Source organism: Hipposideros armiger, unplaced genomic scaffold (assembly GCF_001890085.2).
Source record: "Hipposideros armiger isolate ML-2016 unplaced genomic scaffold, ASM189008v1 scaffold_210, whole genome shotgun sequence".
NCBI classification, from domain to species: domain Eukaryota; kingdom Metazoa; phylum Chordata; class Mammalia; order Chiroptera; family Hipposideridae; genus Hipposideros; species Hipposideros armiger.
This window is the reverse complement of record NW_017731560.1, coordinates 1,213,229-1,219,846: the sequence shown is the minus strand read 5'-3', so window position 1 is coordinate 1,219,846 and position 6,618 is coordinate 1,213,229.

Below are 6,618 nucleotides of genomic sequence, written 5' to 3'. Positions count from 1 at the left end.
CACACACACACACACACACACACACACACACACACACGCCAGTGTGTGCAGCACTTGGTAAAGCCAATATTACAAATTTAATATAAGTAAGTTTACCAGACAGCTGAAACATGCTCCTTCCAGTACCAATCTTTCTATTTTAATTATTTTAAATGAAAACATTTCTAAAACGTTTTACCGTATTTCCCCATGTATAAGACACTCTAATTTGGGGGCCCGGAATTTGAAAAAAAAATGTATTACATAAAGTTATTGAGCTCAAGTTTTATTCATTATAAAATTCATACAACTCTTCATCACTGTAAAAAAACTACAACTACTGTATAAGACGCACCCAGTTTTTAGACCCCAAATTTTTCAAAACAGGGTGCATCTTATACATGGGAAAATATGGTATATCCTTTCCTGTGAGGGTTCTAGAACTGTTCTGACCTTGCCATTATGACTCTCTGTTTCCACTAAGAACATTAGTTATGATAAAACTGCTGAGGAAAAATATTCTTCTCACTAATGCAACTGTACATGGAACAGTGAAAGGTCTGGTTGCCTGATAAACATCCTTCCTCATTAAAGGACTAGAACCAGCCTCTTGCAGCCCTGACTCCCTATGCTAACCCAAGCTCACCATTCTAGAAATGCTGGGGATAAGAGATGCTCTCAGGACCACTAGCAGGAATGTTATTCTGAATTTCAACTGTCTAAGGGGCCAAAGGTATCTGCCTCTCTGCTGGCTTAATAGCATGGGGGAAACTGAGAGAGTATTGTCTCATCATTCTCCCACCACCAAACATGCTAATAAGAAATACTACCATGAAAAGGCAATTTGGTTTATGAAATAGCTAAGTCAGCACAACTGGAATTCCTGGTTCTGTCACTAGCCCTGAGACCTTAGGAAAGTCACTCAAAGTCTGGGTCCCATGAGTGGGACGGCAGGAAAGAGGATACTGGCAGTGCTGACTAGATTTTTCTTTTTTGCTCACCTAATAGGACCAAATAGGACCAAGATACAGTCCATCAACCTGCTTCAACCCAAGTTAATGAGCACTGTGTTCTGACCAGTGTTGAGAAAGTGAATCTGGACTGTTATCAACTCACTGACAGGGTAAGGCATGTGGCATAAAGGAGTCCTGAAAGACAAAAGTAGAGGAAGACACAGATAGAGGAAGACTTGGTTGCCACCATCTTCCATGTGAACCCTCCAGCAACTGTACTCACCCCTTCTGCCCTTATTTGGCCCATGACTCCCTCCTTATTCACTTGGAAGAGCACAGGAACAAAATAAAACCATTCCTACTGCAGCTGCCAAGCGCCAAGGCCAGCCTGGAATAAGACTCTCTATGGTTACTTTACCATAACTCTGCTGCATCTAGCCTCAGAGTCGGGGCCTTTAACAGTAGCTGCTTCAGCTGGTGCCCATCCTTGAGGCTGACCTCTGCAAGGGAGTAAATGAGACTAGTTGAGTCTGTCTGACTCCCAAGGCAGCCTGCTCTCAACCTCATGAGCTGTCACTGCTCATAGTGTCACTAGGCTAGAACAGAAACATCATGTTCACAGGGAAGCAGATATGTCTCACTCACATAAAAGTTATTAGACCAGAAGGGCATACAGTCTGGAGTAGTATTCAGTGGCCCCTCTAGTTCTTCATTTATCTCTGAAACATCAAGATAGGCGTACATAGCATCAACATACACATCGGTTCCTGATGATGGATGATACCCTGGATGCACAGGCTACAGATCCCAAGAGGTGCAAATGCCTTCCAAGCCGCCATTCCATCTTTTATGTGCCCAGCTGGGTTTCTGATGAGGCACTAATACCGATTTCAGCTTCTAACAACCAATCTCATGGGCTCTTGCCCTTCTTAGCCTTAAAAACTTCCCTGGCCAGCAGCACTGCACTGGGCGTGCTGCTGTGACCTCTGCTCATTCCAGAGCTAAGACTCAATCCATCTCAGTTGGATACAGGCAACAGCCTCTTCATTCTCACAGATCTCCTCACACATGCTTTAGCACAGGGCAATCATGTATTTCTCACTGTCCCCGGGGCATCAGTGTTTGATGTAATCAAGCAGGTCCATCTTCTGGGTACCACTCTGTCCAGGAAAAAAAAGAATGCCAACTTCTCAACCAGGGACCACAAGGCAGGCAGGATTGTCTCAGTCCCGTGGTTCTGAAAGTTATTTAAAAACTTATAAGAGGAAGGAAAAGAGAAAAAATAAAGACAAATACAAAAGTTTACACTATCCTGAGCATAAGGAAACAGGCACATCCTCTCTGCTCGTGGGAGTGTGAACAGTAAAACCCTTTCAGAAGGCAGAAGCCTTTAAAAAAGTGTAGTCATTTGTTATTCTAACAATCCTACTTCTAGAAATCTATCCCTAAATAAATAAGAAGAGAAAAGTGCTAAGATGAATGTAACAAAGATATTTACTAGTAAACAATTAGAAACAATGCATACTCGTATGTCCAAAATAAGGGCTAAGAGAATAGCACGTAGCCATTAAAACTGATGTTGATTTGGGAAATATTTATAATATACTTATTGTTAAGTGAGAAAAAAAAGGCTATTTCATATCTGCACAGCATAATATAAATGTTGTTTAAAATATGTATGTGTGTGTGTGTTTACATATAATAATATAAGTAATATAAGTGTACAAAGGAAGGGTCAAGGCCCAATTGTTAGCAGTGACCCTCTCCAGATGGGAGATAGACACAGAGGGCTTTTTCTGTGTTGTTCTGTTTTCCAGTTGTTTCATGTTGCATATGCATTACTTTTGTAATCAGAATAAAGTTATTAAAGTGATATTTAAATGCAGAAATAAAGTTTTGCTACAGAAGAGCAGAGAAATGAGGCTGAAAATGAAGGGAGAAATAGAACCAAGAGAATTTTTTAAGATAAGAAAACAATAATATTATTGCATGCTGCTGAGAATAATCAAGAAGATAGAGAAGAGAAAATGGTCAACCAATGAATGTTTAAAACAGAGGGGGTGACAGCTACTGGACTTACCTCATTGTTAACTGGTAACAGATAGTTCATGAAGTAGCACCAGCTACAGTTGCTCACTGTAGTAACTGGCTTCATAAACACACATTTATTGGCATTATTTCTCTCCTTGTCTCACTTCTCTACTTCCCTACTGGTGTTTTCTGGGATCACCTCCCAAATAAATTGCTTGTTCTCAAAAATAAAAAATAAAAATAATAAAATAAAAGGGAAGGAGTGAAATACAAAAAAACAGAGGAAAAATAAAAGGAGAAATATAGGAAGGGCAAGTGAATAGAAGAAGGGCGGTAGCAAGGGAGAGAGAGCCAAAGAGAACTAAACTTTAAAGATGAGCATACAAAAGGTAATCTTGTCTACTATGACTCTTTCTCTTGCCTAGGGGTGAATGTAGAGCACTTGAACTGGCTTAAACAAGGGTATTTAGAGAATTTCTGCAAGAACTGACAGTACAAGCTTAATAACATGGAGCCTGACTGCAAGGGTACACGTCCTGAGTTTGTCACTTTGAGCAAGGTACTCAACCTTGCCTCAATTTCTTCATCAGAAATGTGGACGATAACATTATCTTCCTCATGGTGTTGTTATGAGGCCTAAATAAATTATTTAATGTGCTTGTGGCATGATGTACTTGTAACTATCATCATTACTATCTAAGGGAATCAAAGTCCAGGAATCTCTCTGGAGCTCTGAAATAACTGGACTGGAGTCACAGAATGAGCTAGGCCTCTGTATGTCTCTTGTCTGTATTCCTATCTCCAGCATGGCTTCACTTTTCCCCCTCACCACTGTCACCAATAACTCCAGAGCTTCACATTTTAACAAACCCAGAAGAGGAATAACTAAGCTACTCTCTAATCTTAAACACAGAAACTCTGGAGAAAGACTCACTGACCAACTTTATTCAAGTGCCCAGACAAGGTGGCCATGGGGCTAGTGTCACGTAATAAAATGGGCACTTCTGGGGGAACCATGTAAGTGGATTGGAACGTTGAGCGATGCCAAGGAGAAATGAAGGTGGCTGGTGGGGAGCTGGGTAGACAGAGAGAGACTGAAAATGATTGAAAAGGGATGTACTAGTCAACCAGAACAATAATTGCCATACCCTCTTCTCCACATATCCCTCCTTAGTGCAACCATCAAAGAAAGATGAATAAAAGAAAAGTATGAGGATTTCCCATGCAGATTCTGCTAATAAGCAGAGAGTTCTTTCTGGTCCAGACCCTTGATAAAAATTGCAGCCTGGATGTTAGGAGTAATGGACTTCCTATTATAAGAGGTCTTCAGGAGACTTGTTTGCTGGTGTACTTGGTTCCTCTGGTCACAGCCCTTAATAAGCTGCAGCCTGAGTACTAGACCCCCATTCCTACCTTAGCCCAGAACATTTCAGCAAGCCTGAAGAAGCTATTGTAATAATCCAAGAAAGAGGTGACATTCGCTTCAGAATGGTAGCAATGGAGGCCAAAAGTGGTCAAATGCAGGAGATAAATAGATATTGAAGTTGTAACCAATAGGATTTCCTGATGGATTAGTACGAGGTGTCAGAGAAAGAAAAGAGCAAAGGATGACTGCAAGGTTTTTAACCTTAGCAACTGGAAGATTGTAGAACAATTACATGAGGTGGGGAAGACTATGGGATGAATACATTTGAGGAGGAATTTAGTTTTTGACTTTTTTTTTAAAGATTTTATTGGGGAATCGGGGGAAGGGGAACAGACAAGTTGTTGTTGTTTTGTTCTTTAGTCTAGTTGTGGAGGAGGTTGCTTCACTGGTCCAAGTTGTCACAATCATTGTGCTCTTCCCGGGCAAGGCAGATCAGTTGCTGGCTTCTGGACGGCCACTCACGGCGGCTGCTGGCCACACACGGTAGCATATGGCAGCCTACTTCAGGAGGGGCTGTAGTCTACGCCATCGCCAGTGAACCACGACAGCCCAGCTCCAGGTTGAGCTGTTGTTCAGCATCTTAGCTGAAGAGGGCAGTGTCACTGGCCCTCATATGTGGGATCTGAACCAGGGCCCTCTGGCATCTCAAGCCAGTTCTTAACCAACACACCATTCGGCCGGCCCTAGTTTTTGACATTTTAAATTTGAGACATCTATTACAAATCTAAGTGAATACGTCAAGTAGGCAGTTAGATATATAAGTTCAGAGGAGAGGTCTGTGCTAAAGATATAAATTTGGGAGTTGTTGGCATATAGATGATATTTAAAGATATAATCCTGGATGAAATCACAAAAAGAGTGGACATTGCTAGAAAAGAAGAGAAGTTCAAGGACTGAGCCTTAGAGCACCCAATATTAACAAATTGGAGAGGTGAGTAGGAAATTGCAAAGAAGACCTGAAAGAAGCAAATAGAAATGTAGGAGGAAACCATTTTAAGAGTTGTCTTACCAAAGTCTACACTATCTGCATGAAAAGCAGCAGAGCCTAGAGTGTTACCTGAAAAAAATGAATAAATAAATGAATGAGTGAATGAATTAAAGTTAAAATCTCTCACCATTCTTGAGTGGCTTTTATGCTCATGCCAGTATATTAAGTCGCTGCATGGATTTTAGAGAATTACTTGAGGTCACCAGGCAATTTTGCCATCATTTGGGGGCATCAACTTTACTGTTCAATTTTCTTCCTCTTCCCAAAGTTCTGGAGATAAAGCCCCTGGTTCTAATTTGATTCATTTCTAGATTCCCTCTCACCAGATTCTGTGCCCAGACCCAGCCCTGGAAAATTACCTCACTCTGAAATACTTAGGGCGCTTCTTAATAGCTTGATTTTAAGCTATTAAACTTGATGAATCTCACAGAAACATAAAAAGAAATATGTCAATGGTAAAAGCCTTGACAGGAGATGAGAACATTATTAGCAGCCCCTATTAGCAGTGAATGAGTGCCAGTACATACGCTGATATCCCCAAGCAGTAAAGGGTTGGGGCAGAAGTAGAAGGAGGGGGCTTTATTTTTCTTCACTCATTACATTTCCACTTTTCTTACCACTAAGATTCATTAGTTATACAAGCACCTCTGGATAAAGAACCCACAGAGAAACAGCAAAAAATCGTTAAACAGTATTTACTTCTCTAGATATCTATAGATAAGAATATTAACTCTAATAGTACTCAAGTGATGGTTTTATCATTATGGCTGCAACCTGTAAGAAATTCTAATTTTGAAACCCCACCTCTGGAGACTTATCATTGAGAGAAAATAAACAAACAATAAAAACCTGCTATGTCTAGTGTTACCAATTCAGTTTTGTGTAAAGAAAAGTACATGAAAACAGAATATTTGATTGGAACTACAAAATATTAAAGCTGGAGGAGCACTTCAAGACCACCCAGTTCAACCCCTCTTTTTACAAATGAGGAAACTGAGGCTCAGAGAGAGAAAATAACCTGACCATGGTCAGAGAGAGAGAGAGAATGGCAGAGCTGGAACATTCTCAATCTCCCACACAAAACTCAGTGGTCTTTCTTTTCACTTACACTTCAGCATGTACTAATGGAAAACAAATTAAAGCAAACGATTGCAAAAGGGCTAGAAAACCTGAAATTGCTCATAAAGGATTGTTATTTTCTCAACTGGTTTTCTGCAGCACCAGAAATTTTACCTGCAGTA